This window comes from Desmodus rotundus, chromosome 6 (genome assembly GCF_022682495.2).
Source record: "Desmodus rotundus isolate HL8 chromosome 6, HLdesRot8A.1, whole genome shotgun sequence".
Classification (NCBI taxonomy): domain Eukaryota; kingdom Metazoa; phylum Chordata; class Mammalia; order Chiroptera; family Phyllostomidae; genus Desmodus; species Desmodus rotundus.
In genome coordinates, this window is record NC_071392.1 from 116,066,768 (window position 1) to 116,093,852 (window position 27,085).

At 51.7% G+C, this 27,085-nt stretch overlaps 1 protein-coding gene across 6 annotated transcripts in view; it reads left to right on the top strand.

The window, feature by feature from the left end:
• The first annotated feature begins 6,563 nt into the window (after positions 1-6,563).
• The window catches only part of SNPH (syntaphilin), a 39,097-nt gene continuing 18,575 nt past the window's right edge, over positions 6,564-27,085 (top strand). For 3 of the 6 annotated variants that reach the window (XM_053926617.1, XM_071221776.1, XM_071221775.1), the window contains exon 1: positions 6,984-7,072. The gene's annotated coding sequence lies outside the window, so the exon portion shown is untranslated. Of the gene's footprint in view, positions 6,711-6,965; positions 7,073-27,085 lie in introns of those variants that run through there. The other 3 variants (XM_053926621.2, XM_053926619.1, XM_053926616.1) reach the window with 3 other exon arrangements.

A 27,085-nucleotide genomic window follows, 5' to 3' on the forward strand; every position in this document is an offset into this window, starting at 1 on the left:
ATAAGTAATGTGTAACCATGACCATTAGCTAATTTTAGAACATTTCCATCCTCCAAAAGGAAACCTCAGGCTCACTAGCCATCCCTCCGCATTCCCTCCCTCCCTACGACTCCTGGAGACCACTCGTTTACTTCCTGCCCCTGGCCTGTTGCATCTGCCTTCCTTCACTCAGCGTAATGTTGTTAAGGGCTATCCACGTTGTAGGGTGTATTATACTTCATTTCTTTTAATGGCCAAATTAATGTTACATTATGTGGATATACATTTTGTTTATCCATTCATCAGTTGGTAGACGTGGGTTGTTTTCCACTTTCTGACAATTATTAATAATGCTGTTATGAATATTAGTATGTACGTTTTTATATGTGTATGTTTCCATCTTTCTGGAATATATATCTAGGAGTGCATCTGCTGATTTATCATGTGAGACCATATCTCTGTCATAGAGGCATCACATGATAACTGTGTGTTCAACTTTTGAGGAAAAGTAGCTGCATCACTTTGCGTTTCCACCAGTAACATACGAGAGTTCCGATTTCTCGGCACCTTCGCCAATGCTTTTGTGACTGACCCTTTTTGAGTATAGCAATCCTAGTGCGTGGGAAGTGGCATCTCATGGTTTTGACTTGCAGTTTCCTAATAACTGATGATGTCAAGCATCTTTGCTAATGTTTTGTTTAGGATTTTTGCATCTGTGTTCATGAGGAATATTGGTCTGTATTTGTCTTTTCTTGTACTTTTTCTGGTTTTGGTGTCAGGGTAAAATATAAATAACTTGGAAAGTGTTTCCTACCATTTTATTTTTTTGGAAGGCTCTGTGTAGAATTGGTGTTATTTCTTCTTTAAAAGTTTGGTGGAATTCACACATGAAACCATCTGGATCCGGAGATTTATACTTTGGAAGATTTTGAACTATGAATTCAATTTTCAAATAGTTGTTGAGCTATTCAGTTACCTACTTCACTTGCTGTGAGTTTTGGTAATTGTGGTTTGCGAGGAATTATTCAACTTCATCTAGAGTAATGATTATGTGTGTGGAGGTGTTTGGAGTATTCGCTTAGTAGCTTTACATTGCCTAAGCCCATAGTGATAGTCCTTCTTTCATTCCAGATACTATTAGTTCACGTATTCTAGTGTTTTCTCTTTTCAGTAGTATTAGAGGGTTACTAATTGTATTGGTCTCTTCAGAGAACCAGCTTTCGGTTTCATTGATTCTTCTCTTTTGGTTTTTTTTTCCATTTTATTGATTTCTGCTCTGATATTTATTCCCTTCCTTTGACTTGCTTTGGATTTATTTTGCTTTTATTTTTCTAGTTTTTTTTAAAGATTTTATTTATTTTCAGAGAGAGGGGAAGGGAGGGAGAAAGAGAGGGAAAGAAACATCAATGTGTGGTTGCCTCTCATTTCACCCCCTACTAGAGACCTGGCCCGCAACCCAGGCATGTGCCCTGACAGGGAATCGAACTGGCGACCTCTCGGTTGGCAGGCCAGCACTCAATCCACTGAGCCACACCAGCCAGGGCTATTTTTCTAGTTTTATTAAGGTGGAAGTTTAATTGATATGAGACCTTCCTTCTTTTCTAATACAAATGCTTAATGGTATATATTTTCCTTCAAAAACTGCTTTAGCTGCATTGCACAAATTTTGCTATGTTGTATTTTCACTTTTGTTCAGTCCAGAATATTTTCTAATATTCTTGAGACTTCCTCCTTGACCTGTGGAGGGGTTATTTAGAAGTATGTTGTTTAATCTCCAGGAGAGATTTTCCTATTCTTTTTCTGTGAGTCATTTCTAGTTTATGTCATTAAAGAACATACTTTAAATGATTTTGATTCTTTTAAATTTACTTAAGGTTTGTTTTATGACCTAGTATAGGATCTGACTGGGTAGGTGGAGTGTTCTGTAAATGTCCGTTGGACCTAGTTGGCTAATAGTGCTGCTCAGTTCTTCTGCATCTTTGCTTACTTTCTGTCTACTAGTTCCATTCATTACTGAGAAAGGAGTGTCTATGTCTGTAGCTATAATCGTGAATCTCTTTCTCCTTTCAGATCTGACAGTTTTTGCTTCATGTACAGGGTCCAGCAAAAGTAAGGCCTGCTTGAGTGTGGTTGGTGGGGCGATAATATGGGTGTCATAATTTATAGTTTTAACTTGAACATTTCACCTAAAACATCAGACAGTGTGTTCGAGTGTGGTATCATTATGTTACAGAATTACATGCTTATGATTTTGTAATAAAGGATTTTGTAATAAAAAGGGGCGTTATTTGTGCCTGACCCTGTAGTCTGAAGCTCTTTTACTAGGAGCATTCACATTTCTAATTACTATGTCTTCCTGGTGAAGTGACCCTTTTATTGCTGTACAATGGTTCTCTTTATCCCTAGGAACTTTCTTTACTTTGAAGTCTTCTTTTACTTTTCATTTTTTTAATTGAAATATAATTGCCATACAGTATCCTGTTAGTTTCAGGTGTGCATCATCAGCATTTGATATTTATGTACGTCATAAAATGACCACCACAATGAGGTATCACCCGTCGCCAAAGTTGTCACAATATTATTGCCTGTATTCCGCATGCTGCACATTACATCCCTATGACTTGTTTATTTTACAACCGGGGTTTGTATCTCTTATTCCCCTTCACCTGTTTCACTCACTCCCCAACCCCGCCCCACTCCGGTAACCACCAGTTTGTTTCCTGTACCTACGAGTCTGTGTCTGTTTTGGTTTGCTTGCTTTATTTTTTTGGTTACACATACAAGTGACATCATACGGTACTTGTCTTTCTCCGGAAGTCTTTTTCTCACATTAAGCCATCCAGCTTTCCTTTGATTAGCATTTGCGTGGTGTATCTTTTTGCATCTTTTACTTTTAGCTGACCTATCTCATTGGATTTAAACTGAGTTTCCTGTAGTTATCTAATTCAGTCATTTTTATCCATCCTAATAATCTCTGTTGTAATTGATGTATTTAAACCATTTACAGTACATGTAAATGTTGATGTGCTTGGATTTAGAGCTACCATTTTATTTTTTGTTTACTATTTGTTTCTTCTACTTTGAATTCTTTTTTTTAAAGATTTTATTTATTTACTTTTAGAGAGAAGGGAAGGGAAGGAGAAAGAAAGGGAGAGAAACATCAGTGTGTGGTTGCCTCTCACATATCCCCTACCTGGGGACCTCTTTTGAATTCTTGTATTTCCCCCTTTCCTGCCTTATTTTGGAATGGTTGAACATTTTTTAGAATTCCATTTTAATTTATCTGTTGATTTTTATTACATCTTTTGTTAGATTTTTACATGGGTGCTCTAAGAAATACAAAACACATGCTTAACTTTTCACATTCTACTTAGAATCAATATTTTACCACCTCAAGCGGAGTGTAGACAGCTTGCACCACCTAAGTTCCTTTACACTCCCTCCTTCATATTGCCGTCTTACATTTGCATATAATGAAAGCCCATCAGACAATGTTGCAAGTTTTCTTTCAACTGTCAAACATATCTTAAAGAATTCAAGAGGAGAAGGAAAGGCTATTAAATGTACTCAGATATTTACCGTTTTGATTGTTCTTTCTTTCCTTCCGGATGTTCCAAGTTTCCTTTTAATATAGTTTCCCTTCCAACTGAAGAATTTTCTTTAGCAGTTCTTTTAGAGCTGGCAATGAATTCTCTTAGTTTTTCCTTATCTGAGAGTGTGTTTATATTTCTCAGAGGATGTTTTTGCTGGGTGTACAATTCTGGCTGACTCCTCTCTTCTCTCATCAGTTTAGCTTTCTTCCCCCATCGTACTGCTGCCGTCCATGGCTTCAGTGAGAAATCCGGTTATTCAAATCACTACTCCTGTATAATTAACACGTCATTTTTCTCTGACTGCTTTCAACAGTTTTTCTTTGTTTTTAGTTTTGAAAAGTAACTGGAAGTTATTATTTTTTCTATGGTATCATTATTACTATTTGGTTTGTCCTCTTTGGGATTCACCAGAAGGCCGGAGCTTGGAGCTTTGTTCTGTTCTGCTCTGCTCTGTTTTGCTGCCTTCTTCCCACAACTGACCCCGCACCTGGAGCCTAATGGTGGGAGAACAGAAAGAGACAAAAACAGCAGAGGCTCATCCTCTCAGCACCACAGCTACCCCGATGGGAAAGCTTCTCCTTCCTCAGAGCTTGCGGCCCCTGTGGGTCCCTGTCGTCCCCATCGACAGGATTGCCTGCAGGCTGGGTCATGAGACCACAGAGAAAAAGACTGGAAAAGAAAAGAAAAACTACTTCCCCCACTCCCCCTGAGCACTAGGGGTCTGCTTTCCTGATGCTCACGTCAGAACTAGGGAGCCCGTTTGAGAGCTTTCTTTGTGTTGATTATTTAATTCCAGGTTTTGCCTGCCTTCATGAGACCAGGGGATATCAGAGGAAATAAAAATGGTAAGTTCACTAGTGTGGTGGTAAGTCAAATTCTGGCCTTCCCCAATTTGCCTGCTAGTATTTGCTCTCCAGAGTCCTCAGGTAGTTGCTCTGTGCATTTTGTTCAGGCTTCCTACACCATTCACTGGGAGGGGTGTGCTTGGCCAAAACCGGAATCAAAATTGCCTTGAAACTAAACAAATTGAAGTATTTTCCAATTAGTACAAAGCAAAACTACTGATTTTTTAGACTACTTTTGTTTAATGCTTAAAATTCTCATTTGCTGTGATTTACATTGTAACTACACACTGGTTCTTTCAATCCCATGCTTTCCGATGCTGAGGAGCGGGCTCTTTCCTAGTTAACACCATTCCAGATGGGAGAACTGGGGACGGAGGTGCTCTAACTGAGGGAAGTTCCTTGTGGAGGTTGCTGGGAAATGTAGTCTTCTAGGTATCGAGCAAAAAACCAACACACATGGGGGACAGACAAAAAAGTATATTTTTAATGAGAATCTCAGTAATTATCCCCTGATAAACAAACATTAATTACACAGCTTCCTTTGGTTTTACTTTAAGTGTAAAAAAAGTCACATACTATGTAGGTGGGCCTTAGAGCAGATAAAACATTTTATCAATTAACTTGGACAATACAACATTAGGGTTTGGTGGGGTTTTTTTAGGCAGCAGGCCTTATTTCACATGGCTTTTTCAACTACAGTTTCCTATTCCTGCTACAGTTGCTCTCCATGTTTTCCCACAAAGCATAATGTGCCGATGGTCATTGGTCCTCTGATTAGAAAATTCAATTTAATGAACAGAGGGAGAAATATAGCCAAGGATGTATAGGCCTTTGTTGCAGGAGTATAGGCATTGTTATAAAGTGATTTACCCCAAACCAGAGCTACAGAAAAAAGATTTAACTTTGAAAAGTCACCATTAATTATTTTATTTAATTATTCTTTTCCACGTACATTAGAAATAGTAACCAGGCCAGTACTGCAGAGTCGCTGTATAAAATCAGGGAAGTCACTTCACGAATCTTCTGGAAAAGTCTGCCTAGGGTGGAGAAGAGGAGAGGGTCCCAAGGGCAGCCTTGCCACAAGGAGACAGCGACTTACGGACCTAGTGTTCTTACAGAAGAACAGGGCCTGGCGCCACGCGTGCTGCTGGCTCAATCACTTGGTCAGGATTTAGGAAACACCTACTCCAGGCGCTAAGGACACAGTAGTGGGGGACAAAACAGAGTACCTTCCCTCACAGAGTGTACATTCTAGTGGGGGTGACAATGACAGACTAACAAACAGTTAATACACATCAGCTGGTGGAGAGATGCGTGGAAAGGAGGGCAGAGGAAGTGGGGAAGAAGAGCGGTCGTGAAGGCCTCCCAAACAGCGACGCTTGTCAGGGATCTGGAAGAGGAGAGGGTGGCTTTGAGCAGCCCAACGACTGACCCCATCGCCAGGGCTGGTTCAGAAGGGGGTAGCCCCTTCCCACTGCTCCCCACTTCCCACACGGGCACCAGCCAAGAAACCAGGCCCTCCGGCTGCCTAGCTAGGAGTGGAAGGGCGAATTCCAGTTTTCTGGACTTCCCCCCACGCTTTCCCCGGTTTCTCCTGTGACAGTGACGGGAGACAGAGAGAAACGACGTTTCACGAACGTTCACTTTAGATTGTGATTGTTTACATTTCCGTCTTTCCAATGATTCACCATCTTCACTTCGAAGAAAAACATTTTCGTTGTCAGGTATTGAAGATTCTTGCTATCATTTTTCTTAGCAGTCCAGTGCAGTCGTCTTTAAATCACCCTGGTACTCGGAGGTACTCGGTTTCGGGGGTGAGAAATGTTCCTAAGACAATCGGATCAAATTGCTATCGCACGCCAGCCGACTGTGTGCGGGGAGGCGACGTTGCACCGTTGTCCCACGTTGCAGGCCAGAAAGCCGAGGCTCGGCGCGGTCGGGGGCTCGCCAGGGGTCGCACCGCCGGTCCGCGAACCCGCACACTTCCGGCGCCGCCCCGCGGCCCAGCCGCGAGCACCGGCGCGTGTGCAGGTGCACGCGCCTCGGTTCCCACGCCCTTCGGAGCGAGGTGCCAACTATCTCTTTAAGGAGGAAAGTGAAGACCGGCCGCTTACGCAGCCGCCGGCGAGCCGCGGACTGGCTCGTCCCTTCCACCCGCGTCCCCTCCCCTGCCCGCCCCTCCCTCCCGGCAGCCCCAGCCCCGGCGCGCGCCCTGGGAGCCGCTTCCAGCAGGGGCTCCGAGAGCAGTCCGGCGGCCCTGGCGGGGCAGCCGAGGCCATGGAAGCCTCCGCAGGTGATGACGGGACCCCGGGGACCTCCGGGGCCGCCCCCCCCCGCTGCGCCGCACGCAGCCCAGAGGGCCAAGTGCGGGGTGGGGGAGGGGAGACGCGGACCGCACCGGGGAGCAGAGCGAGCGCCCGGCAGGCAGCTTGCCCGCCCAGCTCCGCGGCTGCGGCGGCCCAGCTGTCTGCGGCCGAGGGCTCAGCTACCCGCGTGTCCCCGCCCGCGTTCATCCGCACCTGTCTGTCCTTTTCCCCCACCGCCGCAGGTTGCTGATCGGGGCCAGGCAGCTGCAGCAGCGACTGCAGAGGCGCTGCGCCAAGCCGGGCCGGAGTGGTGCGAGCCGGCCGAGCTGCGGAGGGCGAGTGGACACAGGTGAGGAGGCCGCGGCGAGCCAGAAGGGACCCCTGCGCTGCACCGCGGTGGATGGCGGGCGGGGGCCCTCTCGCTGCGGTAGAATCCTCAGAGGGCACCAGCCGAGGAGGGGTTAACTGTGACTCATTCTCACCCTCCTTCATTCCCCTACATCCTTCTAATTGCACCCCCCCTACCACCACCACCACCCTGAAATTCACAACTAGAGGGTGCTGATTGCAACGGGGAAGATGCCCAAGGTGGGCGATTAGGGGGTTTTAGGGTCTACCCTATTCCTATTTGTTTTCCTCTTCCAGCATTTGGCAAACATTTACGCCTCTTTCCTCTTGGAGGAGGAGAGGGGATACCTGGGGGTGGGAGCAGGATGGAACCCCACACCCAACCCAAGGTCAAGGGCTAGTGACTGCCTCCTTCCCATAATCCCCCACCCCCCTGAGAAGCATCAGGGCCCTGCAGTAGATCTGGAAAAAAATGCCCATGACCTCTAGGGTGGGAGATCGCGGAGTCTACCGGGAGCCTCCATGGGATGTGGAGCCGGGCTGTTTGGAACGCCTACTGGCCTGGGAAGCCCCATATGTATCCCTGTCCTCAGCCCGGCAGATGAGGAGAGGCCGGTTACACACCGCCGGCTTCCTCTGCCTGCTCTGCCGGTCTGGAGGTGTGGGATGGGCTGGAGTTGCTCGCCGAGAAAAGGCGATCTCCGCAAGCAGGGTGGTGTGGGGAAAGTGCTGCATATTGGGGTTCTGGTCCCTTTGCCTGCTACTAGGCCACTAGTAGCCATTTTAAAATTCTTCAGGCGTGGGTGTCTGCCTGCTCCTCTGTTCAATGCAGGACTTGAATTGGATGGTCCGTCCAATTCTCACGTGCCACTCAAGCAGCTCTAACACCTCAGGGGGACCTCTGTCTTAAAGCAACCTGGGGTTTAAACTTGAGCGTATGAAATAATTAGGGTTTCCTCAGTTGATCTCTTTCAACTCTGGGCTTCTCAAGTGAAACATTGACCTTGTGGGTCTCGTGGAACGGAAGGTGTAAGGCAGTCCTAGGCGGGCGTCCCTGTGCCCTCACTAGGGAAACCTCGGTCAAGTTACTTGCCTTCCCAAGCTTCAGTTTCCTCATCTGTAAATCTGGAAGGAGGGCACATGTATCACAGGGTTGATGTTAGAGTTAAAAGAAACACTTAAAATTGCACATGTGCCTGGCACAGAGTAGGTTCTCAGAGACACAGGACTTAGGAGACAGACTGGGGAAAAAGGAGTAGCTTCTTGCAGTCCTCTCCCCACCCCACCCCTGCCAGTCTCTTCTCCACCCCTGTGGCTGGTGTCCCTGCCCGGGGACAGCGAATGCCAGGGTGTGCTGAGCTGCTGGGCTGAGGGCCTAGGAAGCAACCAGGAGACACAAATGTTTCCACTGCAAGGACTGTGACATCATTTTAGCAAATCATGGTCCCAAGGAGGCACAGAAAGCCCAGCACTGGCTTTGGAAAATCTTGGCTTCTGAGAGCAGAGTCTCTAGGAGAACAGCAGCCTCAGACTCTTGTGTGCCAGCGGAGGGGCGGGGACCAAGGCTTCCTGATTTCAGATGGACCCCAGCGCTGCTCCCTTACCCTCCCCGGAGTCTCGCACTAGAGTCTCCCTGAGACGAGGCGGCTGAGTTTTGGGTGTCCATATTTTCTATTCTTTATCTTTGCTCCTGCTGTCATTTTCAGCCTCACATTCACCCTTTCCTGCTCTGGCGTGTTCCATAGACAGTCTGCCTCTTGACTTCGTGGTAAAGAAGGCTCCCCATGGGGAGGGGCAGGACGTTTTGCTGCTGTGCCATTTGGGCGAAAAGAAGTTGTGATGTCTCCACTGCCCTATACCCTCCCGGCAGAGGCCCCCTTTCCTCTCTGCGTCTCCAACCTCTAGGCCATGGCTAGGCGCAAAGTAGGTCTTCAGTAAGTTTGAGGAAATGACGTCCCTAAGCCAACTAGGTTAGGGAGCAGTTGCTGGAGCGTGTGGATGGTGCAGGTGAGAGCACTTTGAAGCACAGGGCACAGTGCAGTTGTTGGCAGTCATTTCTGTTACGATACTGTTACCATCACGATTGCCAGCGGCCACCAGTGGTTTTACCCTCTCAAGTCAGGTTTGAGGGGCTAGATGTGCCCACGAGAGTGGCATTGTCAGTAAGCAGATGGTGCTAAGATGACCGCCAAGGGAAGACAATTGGGAAGAGTGATCCCGGCCACGTGCTGTGTTTGGGGTGGGGGTGGCAGTTAAGAAGAATCAATGGGCCAAAATAGACGCACAGTAGATAATCAGGAGACCCAGGTCCCAAGTCTCATTCTGCCGTCTCATCGCATGACCTTGGGCCAATCACACCTCCACTCTAGACCCCTGGGTCTCTAGCTTTGACGGGGGAGGACTGGACTACCTGATCCCTAAGGTCCCCCTGGTTCTGACGGTTTTTTCTAGTGGATGTTGTTGAATAAAATTGAGACCAGTATTACTCTCAGTACCGTTGATGGAGTACCAGACCACTACTATCGCAGGTAACCCTCATAACAAAGTGTACCTAATTGAAAGGTGACGAGGCTGGGGCTTAGAGAGATTGACTCGCCGAAGATTGCACAGCTGGAAGTGGCAGAACTGCTCTCTGACGGCAGGTCTGTCTGACTAGGAGGAGCGCGCTCTTGCAGAAGTTTCGCTGCCTCCCTGTCAGACCTTGCTGTCATCGCTGTGAGCTGTGTGTGCGCTGCACGGCACGTGTGTGCAGGGGTTTGAGAAGGGAAAGGCGTTTCCCCAAAGTGATTACCGCAGAAGACTGGCTGGGCTGAGGAGCGCGTAAGTCAGTGCTGAGAAGCCTTCCCTCCACCGCGAGCCCCGCTGTGCAGGCGGTGGGTGCCTCTTTACCACGGAGGACGGCTAAGGGTGAATGACAGTCACGACAGACACGCTTGCTGAGCGCGTCCTGTGTGTGGTGCTGTTTTACACGGGCTCACTTTTTTATTGCTCAGTTGATCCTGTTATGTGGGCACTAGGGTTTCACCCATTTTACGAGGGAGAGGCAAGGGGTCTCGCCCAGAGTCACACAGCTAATCTGTTGTGAAACCCGAGAAGGCTTTGCCGGAAGTGTGCTGCGCTGGGAGTCAGGGAGACTCCCATTGACTGGGTAGCTTTGCAGAAGCCAGTTCCCTCTGAATGTCCGTGCTCCCATCCCCCAAATGGTCCTGATGCATCTACTGGCTCTAAAAGGCCTGAATGCCACCTTGGCCCAGAATAGGAGTGGAGGGGAATCCTTATCTAGCTAAACATCAATCAGCATTTGTTTATTTGTTAGTCACGCCCGGGATAAGTGCACAGGACACAAGAAAGAGTAAGAGTTCACCTTCACTTTAAGAAGCTCGTAGCTGACACGGGGAGACAAATACTTAGCAGTCTAGGAACTGAGATGGCACTGACATGGGGTGGCGTGGGTCACGGAGGGGTGGTCTTTCCCACTCAGGGGTCAGGAGAGCATTAGAGAGATGACACCTTTGTCGTCTCCTTATTTTCGGCATTGAGTTTGTGTGATGAGGAGGAGGACGATGATGATGATGGTACATGTTCTACCCAGCTTCGGATATTACCAAACAGTTTTAGAGACTTGTTGGTTTTTGAACCCAAAACGTGGCCACAGACGTCTGAGGGACAACTCAAGCTCACTCTGTGGCACAGTTCCGGTGGAACTTGCATTTGTCCCAGGTGGGCCCAAACCTTCCCTGTCCTCAGGGGCTTACAGAGACAGGGCTCTGACGTTCCTCTGGGAAGGCCTGGCCGGTGCCTACAACCATGCGTAGGCTTGGGGACTTCTTCCTCACATCCCTTCTCAGCCTTCCTCCCACCTGAAGCACCCAGCCCCTGGAGAGGTGAGGGCATTTACCCAGGATTACTCAGCAAGGCTGGGAGCACAGCTGTGGCCTGATGGGAATGGCACTTCTCAGCCGCGTGCAGTCATTCTGCATCCGGGTCACCAGGGGCCTCAGGGGCCATTCCTGCGCTGGATGGGCAGCTCGCACCGAGTGAAGGCTTGGCACAGGTGCTGTGAAGCTCAAGCGGGGCCCTGGGCAGGGAGATGCCTGTGTTCCCTCAGCTGCTTTGCAGCTCTTAATAAGCGGATGTTCATGGAGTGTTCCATCACACGCTCCGCACCGTCCTCCAAATCGAGGTGCTGAGTCCGTCAGAAGGGACTCTCTGGGAAGCAGCCTGGTGCAGTGGGAAGAGCCAGCGCTGAGGAGTTGGGGGACTCACCTCGGCTCTGCCCGCTCTGCCGCAGGCTCCCTGGGTGGCCTGAGGCACAGCCCTTGCGTTCCCACACCTGCAAAATGAGAGTCAAAGGTGAGCTCCAAGGGCTTTTCAAGCTCTGACTGGCTCACAACTCAGCCACTCTTCCTTCTGTTCTGTAGCCACTTCAGGGGGAATGAGAGTGGATAGGGCACCGATGACTGTAACTGGAGGAAGAATGAGATAACCATAGCAAGAGGGGTGAACAAATGCTTTGTGGGTTTGCTGCAGGGAGAGGGCTTGAACTGGGAGAAAGGCCCCATTCAAAAGCTGCCCCGTCAGCATCAGGAGGAGGTGCAGGTACAGGCGGTTTGCCGGCTTTGAACCAGGAGGAGCTGCAGAAGCACGCTGGCATTCTGGGACGGGAAGGCTTTATAGCAGAGTGGTGGCCCCCACACTTAGATTGCAAATATAAGTACATGGGGGGATCTCTCCTGGGTTGGCCAACGTTTTATTTTGCCATATAAGGACATTCAAATGACGTTTATTAGCACCACGCTCTTACCAACTGAGCTCACCAGCCATCCTCAGGTGACATTTAGAGTCCTGTTTATTATCCCTGTCATATAGTGAAAGAGTATTTTAATACCTCTGTCCCCAAAGAAAGAAGGCGATATGATACCAGGGAAGGAAGAGGTACTCCTTCACATGGAAGGCATTTTGCTTTACTAGACGCTCACTGCATTGCCCATATTTTGCTCATTTTCCTGCAGACCAGTGTCCTTGTGTTTGCCTTTGGGTTCGGGCTGCTTGGGTTTGGATCCTGGCCAGGTTCTGTTTCTCTCAGAGCCTCTGTTTCCTCATCTGAAAAAGGGGGAATGATGCTGTCTACCTCATAAGGTCATCAGGAAGTCCGTATGCCATCATTAAGCACGTAAAGCGAGGGACCTCAAACCCAGCTGTCTGCACAGGCAACAGGGGTTGGGCGGTTTGGGGGTTACAGCAAATTGAAAAGTGCTTGCTTGAAGGAGGCAGCTGCTAGCTGGCTCCTGGGCCCAGTGTCATCAGAGGTTCTGATTTATACAGAAATCTGGATGTTTGTGACACCTCTTAATGTTTAACATGTGGTCAACTAGGCAACATTTTAAATGCACCTACTAAACTGTGTCTGGGGCAGGTCATCCGTCTGTGTCCTGTGGTGTAAAGTTCCAGATGCTGGCCGCGTAGTGCCTGGCCGATGTCAGCTGAGCATGAGGGCGGAGGAGGGAGACAGGGCTGCAGGGGGGGCCTGGGCCAGGGCCTGCCTTGGCTGTGAGGCTGGGCACCACGTTCCTTTGGCGGCTGGTGATCGTCTGCTTCTGGGCCCGCCGCTTCAAAGGCCTTGTTTGTGTCCCTTTCGGTGGCCCTCTCGGGATTGAGTCTCTAGGGACCGAGGTCTCCAGACACCTCTGTGCCCCCTTAAAGTTGGCACTGGCCGGGCTTCCCTAGCCCAGGGTCTTTGGGAGCTTGGTCGGCAGCCTCAGAAGTGGGAACTTGGCTGATGGCCCGTGCAGCCTGGCACAGAAGCCACCTTGAGAGACGGGCGTGGTGAGAGACTCTGGCAGCTCCTCCGTGGGAGGGAGGGGTGGCTCCTGGCCTTTGGAAGCCACCCTGGCCTTGCTGCCAAGGTCCTGCCACCCTCTTCTTGGGCTGTGTGAGGTCTGGGCCATAAACAGTATCTGTATGTACAGCTCTGACACACGACCACCCCCTAGGAGAAGTGGGGACCTGGTTGTGGAGCAAGCCTAGAGCATCCTCAGAGAAAGCCCTCGCGGAGTTCCTGATGAGTAGGAGGAGCCGCACTGACTCGGTCTCGGGGCATCCTGGGATTCAGATTGGAGCCTCTAATGACAGTTTATACTGTGTGGCTCCAGTTAATCAAATATTCATCATGCGCCTACCACGGTGAGGCTTTATCCCGGCCACTGTGGGAAAATGCAGAGATGTGTTTACATCCATTCGTTCCACCAACATGCACGGAGCATCCAGGCACCCAGTCGCGGTCCCTACCCTCAGGGAGCTTTTTGGCCTGATAAAGATACACGAAGGGTGCGCAGGGCCTGACTCATCAGAATATTAATAGCAGCTGCCATTTGGTGAGTCATCTGAATATTGGGCACCAGCCGTGCAGCCCCCGTTTCAGAGGGTGGATATGGAGATTGAATTCGGGGCACACGACACGCTGCCCTCCACACAGAGATGCTCAGCGAGAAGGTAGCTGCGTCGTGCTCCCCTGGAGCACTGGGCAGCTCCAGAAGGAAGGTCCAGATGCTGATGGGGTGGAGAGAACAGGAAGCGGCCAACAGTTCAGGCCCACTAAGCACAGGGTACGGACGCGGTATAGGCGAGGGCGCTGAGGCCCAGAGAGGGCGTGGTCTGCCCTGGTACACAGCTGCCGTGGGGCGGAGCGTCCACGCCAGTGCTGGGCTGTTCAGCCTCAAAGCTCCGTCTCTCTCCTAAGCCATGTTGCCTCTAAATTAGTAATTAATGAGCAGAATGACGAAACTACCACACACGAATGGTGAAACACGGCTCCACCGGTGAGGGAGGAGGTTTTTACAGTTAAGAACAGTGGGGCTATCGGAAAGAGGAAACTGGCCGGAGTTACAGAACCATGAAGCGGTGGTAGGGTCGAGACCCCCACCCAGGCATACTGGATGCGGCTTCCCGCACTGTCGGGACAGAACAGTCTTCAGGGGTTAAAGATAATTGTCTGCAGGTACTCAAAGTACTGTCACAGCAGGGCTCCTGGGCTGAGCACGTAGGTCCGAACATTCTAAAAGGAATTCGTGCAAGGGGGATGGAGTTTGGAGTGGTTGTGCTTGACAGTCTTACAGCCCAGAGAATCTGGAATTCCAGTAGGACCAGTCACAGGTGTTACAAGTGGTGGGTGCCACCACTGGTGTTCCCAGGAGAAAGAATAACTGTAGGCTGGGGCTATCTAGGAAGACTTCCTGGAGGAGGAGGAAGAAGTAGTGCAAGATCTAAAGGTCTGGCAGAGTAAGGGCTGGGGAAAGGGAGAGCAGTGGGACTGTGTAAGGTAAACAAACCCTAGGGAAGTGAGCGCACTGGTCTGGCTGGGCCACAGGGCTGGTGCCCCCTGTTCTCTTGAGCTTTTTAAATGGCGGGAATGGAGGCATGGTGAATCCTGGGTCTTTCCCAAAGTCTCATTAGGAGGCCAGTTCGGCTCCACTTCTACCTCTTACCTCTCCTCATTGTGCCACTCACCTCCCTCCCAGCCTCCCTTTCAGCAGTGGCCAGCTTTGGACACTGAGTTCCACTGGGAGGCAGTCATGCCAAACTTCGCCTCTGCGGTGAAGGCTGTGGGAGAGCCTAGGATGGACGGCCTAGGCCATCTTCTTCACATTTGGGGCACAGAGCCAGGGTCCGGCAGAGCCTTGGCTCCTTCCACTGAGGCAGCCCTGGGCCTCCTAGGAGCTACTTGCTGCTCAGGGTGAGCACTGGCTTCAGAGCCAGGCCTGGGTCATCTCCAGTTCTGCTACTCGTTAACCTGGGATCTCAGACAAATTCCTTACCCCCGGAGCCATGTTCCCATCCTCCAAAGAGGGATCTGCTAGTTCCTCTGTGAGGAAGGGCCTGGAATACAGCAGGTGTCTGCTCTCTATGCGCCTCAGTTGCTGCCCTGCCCCGCTGCAGCCCAGCTCTTGTCCAGGCTGATGAAGACGGCAACGCTACACAGCAGGTGCAGGGACGTGTAACCTTGTAGCATCATCCTACAGCTCTGCGGAGGGAAGTACTGGTACAGAAGAGGAAATGGAGCCACAGGGAATTTAAGCAGCCCACCCAAGGTCCCACAGCCGTTACGTGTGGCTGAGCTACCAAGTCCCTGGCACCAGAGCCCACGTCCCCCACGACCACCACTACTACCCTTTTTCTTCCTTTGCTTTCTCGTTCTTTCTCTCCCTCTCTCTGTTCTCTCAGGCCTGTGAATATCCATTCCTCCCTCCTTGGTCCTTAGCTCAGCTCGTAAGAGTGATTTTACCAGCCCGGGGCCTCACTGGAGGGAGCCTGCATGAGACCTAGAGAAGGGCATTGGGATGCTTCGTCACCTCAGACATGTCCCTAAGGGGCCCTTGGATGCAGGCTTCCCCAGGTCAGTCGCACTCTCTCATTGGGCCATTCCTTTCCACCTCAGCTACCTGTACTCACCCCAGTTCCCTCCTCCTAAAATTTTCTTCCTGCCACCACTGCTGTCTCCCGTGCTCCTGTCTGTCTCAAGGCCCAGCCCAAATGCCACTTTCAGGGCCCCTCTCCGGACCCCCACAGCCCCTTCACAGAGCCCAGGCTCTTAGGCACCATGCACCTGGCCCCTCCCCGCTCACCCTTCCCTGCCCTGCAGGGCCTGGCCTTGCTGGGTGGTAGCGGGGCCCGGACTGGAGCTGCAGGACAGCCAGAGCCAGCTCCCCGTTCTGTGGCTTCCTGCTGGCAAGCTGCTCTCCACCCCCACAGGAGGGGGCCTCTCGCTCTGAGGGTCTTGTGCCTGGGAGGCGAGGAGCCTGAGTTTGGTGGGACTGGCAGGAGATTGTCACCAGCCAGGTGAAGGAAACCAGGATCCAAACCTAGGCGGCGGCAGACCCTTTGCCTGGAGAAGTGGAGAATGGAAAGCATGGGCTTGGGAGCCAGACGCACCTGGCTGCCATCTCGGTCTCTGCCACGGACTCACCTGGTGACCGTGGGCAAGTCGCTTGCCTTCTCAGACCCTTTGCTTCCTCAGTAGTGAAAACAGGCATCATAATCACAACCCCGGCCTCTTCGGAGCAAAACTGGCCTGAGAATTAAAATAGACTAGAAGTCCTACATGTGTGAGCATCCTGCACAGGGTTTAACACACAGTAGGTGCTTCATAAATGGCATATCCTTCCATCCACAGCCAGAAAGAAAGAACTTTATAACTTCTCTAGTTTTCCAAAGATCCATTGCATCTTCGGTTGGTAGTGAGCTCCCCTCTCACCAGAGGTATTCAAAACGGGCCTGAGGAATGTTATTCAGAGAAATGGAGCTTCAAACAGGTGGCTGTTGGGCGTTCAAACCTTCATTCTTCCCTGCTGTGAATGCCTGTGATTCCATGAAGACTTGACTCAGATCTCATTAGTCAATTATTAGAAATCAGTTGGGGTTTGGCAGGGACGTCCGTTTAACACAGATAAAGGATGCTGTTGGAGTTGTGCGCTACCTGAAGGCTGTCTCCCGAGAGGTGACGAGGCTGGAAACAAAGTCAGGCCCAGAGAGAGCTCTGATAGATCCAGTGAAGGGAGCCTGGCTGAGGCACTCGGGGCACGTGGCTACATGTGCAGGCTGAATATCGGGAAGGCTCTGCCGTGACTGATAGAATGAACCGCCTAAGGCAAGGACTGTTTGATTAACCTCTGGTTCGCAGTGCCCAGCTCCAGCCAGGCACACAGGAAGTACTCTGGACAAAATAAAATGAGCGAATGCAAAGTAGCCTTGGTGCCCCTAGCAGATCGAATCCTGGCTTGAGAGGCTCTTAGAGTAACCCTAGAGGCCAAGTGGAAGCTTCGTACTCAACGCACGTGGGTGCACACGCGTGTGTCTGGCTTCCTAAGTGAGACCTGTCCTGCTGGCTGCTGCTCCTCCTCTTTCCCCTTCCCCTCCTTCTCCTGTGCCAGCTGTATGGGATCGTTGTCAGCACACAACAAGCTGCACATATTTAAAGTGTACGATTCAGTTAGTTTTTGCATAGTATACAACCCACAAAACCATCGCCACAGTTAGTAATGAGCGCATGCGTCTTCCCCAAAAGTTTCCTCTTGCCCCTTTGCAGTTCCTCCCTCTGTGCCCCCCCCATCCCAGCCACCCCGCCCCAGGCAACCACTGATCTGCTCTTACTATGGATGACTTCGTGTTCTCTAGAATTTTACATAAATGGAATCATACAGTATGCACGCTTTTTTTGGTCTGGCATCTTTCCCTCGGCTTAATTATTTGAGATTCCTGTTGTTGTGTACATCAGTAGTTTATCCCTTTTTACCGCTGACAGCACTCCACTGCATGGAGGGATAAGCCATGGTTCATTTATTTCTTCACTTGTTGGACATTTGGAGGTTTCTTTAGAAATAAAGCCGCCAGAAGCACTTGTGTATAAGTCTTTGTGTAGGAATATACTTCCCTGTTCTCTTGGGTAAATACCTAGGAGTGGAGTGGCTGAATTATTCCGTAAATCTATGGTTAAGTCTTTAAGAAACTGCCCAGGTGTCTCCGAAGTGGCTGCGCCACCAGCGAGCGAGAGCTTGGGCCCCTCCACACCCTCGCCAGCACTTCGTAAATTTAACCATTCCAACAGGTGTGTATCGTAGCTCCTTGTGGCTTAATCTGCATTTTTCAATGAGTAATGATGTTGAGCACCTTTTATGGGCTTATTTGTCATCCATATGCCTTCTTTGGTGAAGCGTCTGTTTAAATATTTTGCCCACTTTAAACCTTTAAGCATTTGGTTGTTGGTCATCTTATTATTGCGTTGTAACAGTTCTTTACATATTATGGATACAAGTTCTTTGGCAAGTGTATATTTTACAAATATTTCCTCCCAGTCTGAGTCTTGCCACAGAGGGCCCTGTGGGAGGTTGGGGCTCTGTGCATACGTGTGTGCACGCGTGTGAATGTGTACGTGTGAGAGAAAGAGACGCAGAGAGAGACTGGCTTCCTGAGAGACTCCTGCTTCTGGATCCAGCTCCTCCCCGCCATCATCTAGAATCACAGAAAGACAGCGCCCACAGGTACTTTAAGGTCACACGTCTCACCAGCTTCATTTTGCAAACAGGGCACCTGAGTGCTTGAGATCCCATGGGGCACAGGTCAGAGCTCACACAGACCTCTGGCCTCCAGAAGGAGCAGGCCCAGGGCTGGATGCCTTGGCTTCTTTTACCCCTGTGACTCTGGGTGAGCCGGGTAACTTCCCCGAGCTTCTCTCACCCCGGCTGTGACGTGGGCACAGCAGTGCCTGCCTGTGCGTGAGTGGCCGGGGCCAGCCTTCTGGCCGACTGTCCCTACTGCCATCCGAAGGCCTTTGGGAGGCAGAGGCGGGGAGCCACGCTGGGCCGGGTTTGGGGATGTGCTGGCTGGAGCAGAGCTGGGAGCGTCTCCTGCTCCGCCCTGGGCTGTGTGGCGCCTGGCTGAGGGCGTCGTCACCTCTTCCGCCCCGCACAGCTCACCAGCAGCACACACGCTTCAGCCAAATGCTTCTGTGTGGGTGAGTGTGCACATGAGTGTGTGAATGTGTGTGCATGAGTGTGAGTGTCTGTGGGCTTAGGAACTCTCCAGAGACGGTCTCCAGGTGATGTGTGTAAACAGCCTGGGTCCTATTGGTGTGAGAAGTACTCCAAAAAGAGCGAGTGCAGTGCCCTCCCGGGGGAAGTGATGGGGGGCGGACGCGAACTCTGTGTCCGGTGAAGCTATGCCCAGGCGTCCGTGCCTGAATTGGGCTTCGGAAGAGAAGCAGGTAGAGGGACCTTGGAAGGGTTTTCAAGGCAAGAGGGCACCACACAGGCAGAAGCATGGCGAACCCACAAAGTGAGCCCGGGAGAGGATGTGCTGGGAGACAGCTGACAGGACAGCAGAGGTCAGGTGTCACAACAGCTCTGTGAGGTGGGGGTGCTGTCTCCATTCTACACATGGGGACCCTGCGGCACCACGAGATCGAGAGAGTGTGTCCTTAGTCCTGTGGGTCAGTGGCAGAGCTGAGTGTCGTGGCCCCCGCTGCTGTGCTCTGTCTGCTGCGTCTCCGGGGAGATGAATGGCGAGCCCTCCCACGGCCCCTTGTCCTGGTCCCTGGCTAGTGCGCAGGACTCAGGACTCCAGGGCACCTGGTTGGCCGCCTGGCTCCCTTCAGCAGGTGTTGTCTGGGCCTTGATTCTCAGCGCAGCCCTTTCCCGGCCCCTGGGAAGACTCCCAGCACTGAATGAGTGGCGCCCACCTCGCTGGTGGCGCTCGTGGGCTGCAGGACAGCTAGCCAGGTTCTCAAGCCCAGGCGTTGCCGCTGACAGTGCACGAGCCAGAACTACTGCTGTTGCTCTGGGGACTGGTGTGTGTGCAGCTGGCTATATTGCCATCCTTGAACAAAAATGGGGTTCTGTTATTAAGGGAGGGGGGCACCGAACATTCAGTGGGCAGTGATTAGCCTCCATCACCCCCACCTACCGGTGCCAGAGGCCCGGGTGCCGCCCACGGTTCTGCCCTGTCCCACGTTCCCCACAGCCAGCCCAACGCCCTGCGGCCCTGGGGCCCCGGAGAGCTACCTCCTACGTCTCCCTTGAATCCATCTTTGCTTCTCTCCCCTCCTCTCCTCCACTTCCGTCTCACTGTCCTGGTGCGTCTCAGCAGAGCTGGTCCAGGCTTGTCTCCTGTAACTAAACCTGACCTTGCCATTCCTCTGCCCAGGACTTTCTCCTGCAGGCTCAGACGGTGGTGCTCCCAGCCTTGCGCCCTGCTCCCCTCCTGCCCCCACACTCTCCCCTCTAGCCCCTTGGCTCCTACCCCTTCATGCCTCTGCAAGGTTAACCCGTCCCCCGCTTTGAATCTGGAGTGCTCCTGCGCAGGCGGCTGCGCGTCCATCCCTCAGAACCCTGCGCAAGGGTCCCTCCCCTTGAGCTCTGCACGGACACTCTCGCCCTCCTCCGCCCAGCCCCTTCCTGACCCGGTAACTGGGACTGTCAGAGGAGGACCCGGCACAGGGGACACTCGGTAAATACGGACTGAGTGGCCCTCCCAGAGCTGCCACAGAGAAGCACTGCCATCACGAGAGGGAAGACGCCTTGGGGGGACTTGCTTTCAGTCTTGGATCTGGGCCACCCCTAGGCCGGGTCTCTCCTGGGGGCCTCGGTTTTCCCCTCAGCCACAGGGCCGAAGAGACACAGAAAGGTCATCTGGGATAATTCTTGAGTTTGAACTTGAACCCTTTGCCTTTTAGGAGGTAAGGCTAAGTGCCAGGGGTATTGTGGAGGGGAAAATACAGCGGACACGCCTGAGTTATGGGGGGGGAGTCAGCCGGCGACTCAGGCCTCTAGGAAACCAGGTTGGCAGCATCTGCATACTTTCTGACCCTGCAAACCCACTGGGGACCCGTCCCGAGGAAATGAATCTAAATATGGAAGCACAATCATGCACAAAGATACCTATTACAGCGTTCTTTTTGAGGGAGAAAGTCTAAATGTTCCACCAACGGGGAGTGTTAACTGCGAAGGAGCCATGAAATGAAATATTATGCAGCCCATAAAATAATTCTAATGAAGCATATGCCATATTACGGGCAATTAAACTATGTTAAATTTTTTTAAAGATACAAAGGTTCATATATGCCATGGTTATAACGGTATGAAACTAACTCTACCCCCTCCAAAAAAAAGTTTTCTTCTGTGCCTAGAAAAAAAACTGGAAGAGGCAGCAAGAAAACTCATCAGTGGTTTAAGTGGCAAAACTGAAAGTTTTTTTTTAAAGGTATACGCTACTCTTAGACTGTAATAACTACTTTCATAAATATATTTAACATTTGAAAAACGCCCAGGCAGAGGTAAGGGAGCACATTTTAATGCATGACCTTCTTGGGATGAATTATTCACTCGTCTCTGGGCCTTGGTTTATAAAACAAGGGGGGGAAGCTAGTGTTCGCTGGGCAGTTTGTGCCAGGCCCTTCGCCGCACTATCTAATGAAATCGCCGCTGTTGAAACCCTGTTTTGCAGATGAGGGAGCTACAGTTCATGGTCGGTCTGCTTAGAACTAGGTTCCCAGCTGCATCCTGCCCGAGGACAGAGCCCCTGCGCTGCGGGCCACCCCAGGGCCCCTATGATTGTGATGGTCCCTGCCTGCTCAGCGGGAGAGGCAGGTGGGAGGGACACCTGAGAGCGCTGTGTCAACAGAGCCGCGCAGAAGTTTCTCTTACGGGGCGGGGCGGGGCGGGGCGGGGAGGGCGCGGTGTGCCAGCAGGCGGGGAGAGGAGCTGTTCGCTGCCTGCAGCCAGAGCCCGTGCTCTCGGCTGTGCCTCTCTAACCCAGCAGCCTCTTCCTGCACAGGTCGTTCGTCCCCCTCAGCCCAAGTCCCCTGTCATGTGTTCCCGGCCTCCTTGTGCACCCCAGCGCCCCGAATTCAGAGCTGCAAGCCTAGGGCTCCAGTGCTAGGCAGCTTCCACAACAGCCCAGGTGCGAGAGCAAGAGCTCTGATAAAACGCTGGCCCACCTTTGCCGTGCTGGAATGAGATGCACGGGCTGCAGGATCTTTGGGGTCTTTTAAGGCAAGCTAGAAATCTGGACCTATTAAAATAGGAAAGCTTTCAATCTGTAAACACTGACTAAAATTAAAATACACGCACATACAAGGAAAGTTGTTTACGGGCATGATGGGAACTGGGCTGCCAGTCTGGGACCTCTGTGGTCGCCCGCCGTTGAGCCCCTTCTGGCTTGACGCTCCAGCTCCAGTTCTGGTTCTGGTTCCAGTTCCTGCTGCACACACCCCGCTGGAGACAGTGCTGGGCAGGAGGAGGCCAGGCCTGCGAGAGCAGGAAGGTCGGTGTGCCGAGGAGGAAGAGGCCCTAAGATTGGCTCTTGGGGCCCCTGCATACACCCTAGGCAAACACGCAGGCCTTAAAAGGCTCTGTCCTGCTGCCGGCCAGAAACTGTGTCCCAGCTGTGGCTTGTGGGTTGCTGTGTGCCAGACGCTGTGCTTGGCAGTTTGACCCCACTTTCTGGTCATGGCGACGATTAACAGATGAGGAAAGTGGCCCTGACTGTGACTGGGCTGAAGGCGCCTAACGCCCGGTGAACGCAAGCGCATCTGACTACCCGCTGAGCACACGCGTGACAGTCATTCACCCCAGCTGGTGCCAAGGGCAGCGTTCGGGACAGGCAGCGGAGAGCACGCAGATGAGTGTGATTATGTGTGCACACTTGTGCGTGAACACAGCTAGACCTACTGTGGGCACATCTGTGGATTCTCATTGTTTGTAGTAGCTGCATTCTACAGAGCCGCCGCAGACCCTGAACTAGGGAGGACCGAAACCTCGCTCCTGAGAACACAGGGCCAGGTCCCTGCGAGCCTCTGGGCACAGCAGCTGCATCAGCTGCTCAATACATAACCTCACTTTCTGAGTATTTCTCTTTAAAGACACCTTCCTCAGTATAGATTGTTGATTCACTCCTACTGAGCTCGTGCCAACAGCCTATAATTTATACCTGAATGGAGCTTCTCTGACACCTTTTCTCCGTCGGGCACATGACAGGGACGCTAGACAGCATGTCAGCCCTGCACCCGCAGGCCACGTCAAACAGCAACATCACCAAACGGCACGTGACATTAATAGACCGCAGAACGGAAGCTTGTTGAAGGAACTGAGAAACAGACAAGCAGGTTGCCTTGTTCCACCTCAGCGGGAAACTGGGCGTCGGGCAACTCACGTGTTTCTGCTGCTCAGCGCGGGTCCGGGAATGACCGCAAGAACCCCGGGCGCCGACCTGAGGGTTACTAATAAATGGGAGGGAGTGGGTGAATTCACAGATACAGAATCCGCAAATCACGAGGATCAGCTGTGTGTCTCTCACCTTTTTCTGGGGCTGCCGTCGGAGTTCAGGGTTGCTGACTAATTGGATTTGCTGAGTGTGGGTGTCGTTTGGAGGGGCCGCTGGCATCGGCTCTGGGTCCCACTCTCGGTGTTGCCACCTACTTGCCATGCGCCCTCATGCAGGTTCACTGGTCTCTGCAGCCCGAGCTTCCCCGGGGGTAAAATGGAGAGAACGCCCTCTAGCGTTGGGGGGCTACGTAAGAGAGAATTGAGAGAATCGATGCAGAGCACACTCAAGACGGTGCCTGGCCAGATGCTGATGAAACGGCAGCTCGGAGGCTATGCCGCTCGAATCCATGCTTTCCCAGAAGATGCAGTTAGTTATAGGAGTTAAGCCCTCGGGCCCCTGCTGGATGCTAAAGACTCAGAGGAGACTGATACCCTCCGGCTCATAATCTAGTAGGAGAGACAAGCCACCTAAATGGATACTATGTGGCAAGAAAAAACCTATAATACTGTGAACAAAGAGCCACAGAGCTTTTTTTGCCCCGTTTTTGATTTACTAAGGAGCTTGCCCTCACTTGGGCGGGGCCATCAGTGAGTGTAGACCCACGTGTTTATTCAGCAAATATTTGCTGAAGGCCTGTGGGGTACTAGGCACTGGGAATTAATAAAGAACAAAATGGGCAAATATCTTTACCTTTCTGGAGCTCATATTCTAGGGACAGTAAGCAACATAAATGCGTAAATATATTAGCTGTTGCTAAGAACTGTGGAGGAAATAACGCATGGGAAGGAAGAGAGGGAGTGCTGGGGGACTGAGGGTTGTAATTTAAATGAAGTGGGCAAGGATGGGCCACTGAGAAGGTGAGGTTGGAGCAAAGACCCAAAGGGAGAGAGAGTAGGCTGGGCAGAGGGAACAGTACGTGCGAAGGCCCTGAGTGCCTGCGGGCAGAGTGGCTAGAGCCGCGTGAATGAGGGGCAGTGGTAGGCGGGTCAGAGAGAGAAGGGGGCGGGGCTTTACGTTAGCCACAGTAAGGACTTGGGCTGCTGTTCCAATCCAGGAGCTTGCAGTCTCCCTAACCATGAGAACAAGATGGGAGCATTTGAAAAGGTTTCGAGCGGAGGAGTGACATGATCTGATTCATACTGTAAAAGGATCCCTCTGGCCACTGCGTCAAGGTGGCAGGGGTGAGACTGCTGCATCGTCCTGGACAGAGGTGGTGGCGTGGACCAGGGAGGGAGCATAAGGTGCTGAGTGGCGCCACATTCAGATCGAGTTCCTACTTTGGACAAGGTCACTTTCAGATGCTCTGTTAGATCAAAGCGGCAATGTGCTGGAATTCTCTTGTTTAGTAGACAATGATTGGTTAGTGACTTTTTTCCTACTGCACAGCGCATGTCCGGAATGACTGCAAGAACCACGGGCGCCGACTTGAGGGTTGCCAATAAATTGGAGGGAGTGGGTGAATTCACAGATACAGAATCCGCAAACCAGGAGGATCAGCTGTGTATCTTTCATCTTTTTCTGGGGCTGCCGTTGGAGTTCAGGGTTGCTGACTAATTGGATTTGCTGAGTGCGGGTGTCGTTTGGAGGGGCCGCTGGCATCGGTTCTGGGTCCCACTCTCAGCGTTGCCACCGACTTGCCATGCGCCCTCATGCAGGTTCACTGGTCTCTGCAGCCAGTAGGCTTAAGTAGGTATAAACGATTCTGTAATCAAGGACCCCTGAGATACAAACTGTTACAACATTTCAGATTAAGATTTTGGAGTGGGATAAAGATGTAATTATATACAAAGAACATTAAGAGTAAGACTGTATTTAGGTGGCTCTAGCCAAGGGCCCAGTTGGTTGGAGCATCGTCCTGTACACCAAAATGTCTCGTGAGGTTGATCCCTGGCCAGGGCACACACCTAGGTGGCAGGTTCAGTCCCCTGTCAGGACGCGTAGGGGAGGCAACCGATGAACGTTTCTCTCTCACATGAATGTCTCCCTCTCTCTTTCTCTTTCTCCCCCCACCTCTCTAAAATCAATAAGCATATCCTTGGGTAAGGATTGGTTTAAAAGACTGTATTTGGGGGAATAAATCATCACCACAGGTCATGGAGTGCTTCCCCTCTGCCAGGCCCATGTGAGGCATCAGGCATGCGCTCTCGCTGACCACGGCCACACTTGGGCAGGGCGGTCATCGCCCCGCCTTACAGATGGTGCTGTGGCTTAAAGAAGTGAAGTGCCATTCCCACTGCCATGAAGGTGGTGCGTGGTGGAGTTTGGAATCCAAACCCAGGCGTATTTGAGCCCAAAGCCACAATTTCTTTCTGTTAGCTTGGCCGGCCTCTCAGCAACAAAGGGCTTTTTAAATAGGACACAGATATTTACAGGATCTCCCTTTTAAAAGATTTTTAAATGTTCACTTTAGCTAAATTAAGGCATGTGACAGCTTCTCCAGAGAGGGAAGACTTCTTGGAAGAGGGCTTTGTAATTCCCAGACGTCTTCCGGCAAGCCCGAGTCGTGTGGGATCCTGTCGAAGGCCCTGGACCTTAGCGAAGGCAAATGAATTCAGCCTGACATGGGAAATGCCATTGGAAATCAGCTGGGCAGGAGTCAGCTGCTCGGATGGCCGAGAAGCTGGCAGCTGGGGAGCAGAGGATCTGGGAGGAGAGAGAAAGCTTCTGACTCCATGGGTGGCAACTCCACGCAGAGCCTCCAGGAACTGCAAGGAGATGGATGAGACTTGGCTTCCAACAGGAGCAGTGTGTCCAGAGTTGGTGGTGGGACCGGGATCAGCTGGCTTTCAGCCTCATGCGCCTGCTCCTGTAGCTCACACTGTGGCCTTTGGCAAGTCCTCTGTTTTCTGCTTAGAAAATGTGGCAGTTGGACCAGATTGTCATGAGATGCCAGGAGAGGGCAAGAGAGGAAATGAATGTGAGTGAGAGAGACAATATGAATGAAGTGAGTTTGCGGGGTTCCGTTTTGGATTCCCAGGAAGACAGAAGCTCTCTGATTTCAGGTGGAGTCAGAAACTATCTCCATGGAACAGGACAGTGGTCCCAGGCAGAGCGGACACATCGCCACATCCCCATAGCTCTCCGGTCCTGTGTTCCACGGCTCCTTCACCCTCGCGTCCCCAAAGCACGGGACACACAGGGCAACTTGGGTGGGCTCCGAGGGCATTGGCTTTCCTCTGTCTTAGGACCCCCCCGCACCCCCCTTCCCTACAGCAAATCCCATGCCAAAATATTCCTCAGCATTCATTTTAGGGAGGGCTTTATTTCTCCTAAAGAATCGGTCTGCTTCCCACTCCCTCTTAACCATGGGAACAAGAAGACTGGGCATAATTTCGCGTTTTGCATCGGTGACCAGGAAGCTCGGCGTCAAATCTGAACCTTGTTATTGCTGCTGCTGTGGTTGTGTTTGTGGTCGGGCTGTGGCATTCCCTTCTTCCCGGGCCTTGGATTCAATGTCTGTTTTACTACATATCCTTTGTGAGCTGCCTTAGAATGGGTGAGACTCCTCCTGTCTTGCCTCCAGGCTTTCCTTCCCTGACTTCTTTACTCATAAAGCTATGCTTTGCTCTTATTTTACCACACTTTTGCCTGGATTCAAATGCGAGGAAGGGTTGGGGGCTGTGGTGCAGAAGCTGCGACACTAGGTCACTGGAGTCGGGAGTGGCCGCCAGCCCAGGCTCCAACCCCGCTTGCTAGGCAACCTCAGACAAATCACAGGCTCTCTCTGGGGGTCAGTTTCTCTCATAAAACGATGGGCTGTGACAAAGTCTACCCAAGATCCTTCCCATTCTAGAATTCTGAGAGTGTGTTAGCCTCTCAGAATTGTTGGTACTTGGGATAAAAGCAGGGAGGGCACCAACACAAGGGCCCTGAAAACCAGCACAGAGATCTGGAAAAAAGGGAGAATCCACAGAGATGGAGGCTCCTTCCTCTTCCCCCTCCTGTGATGCCTTAGAGCTGGAACCTCAGGAGCAGGGGCAGGTCCAGGAGCCGGGCTGAGGCTTGGCAGCTCTGTCAGCCGGGAAGCCCAGGGAAGCATATGCTGCAGCCAAGGTCGCTGAAGGGCCTCCATCTGCCAGGAGCCACTTGCCAGGCAGCCACCGAGCTGGGACTGGCCCCACAGTCCCTCTGTTTCCGACACCTCCCTGTGGCTGTCTGCAGAGGGGCTGCCCTAGCACACAGCCGGCTGGTGGAGGGATGG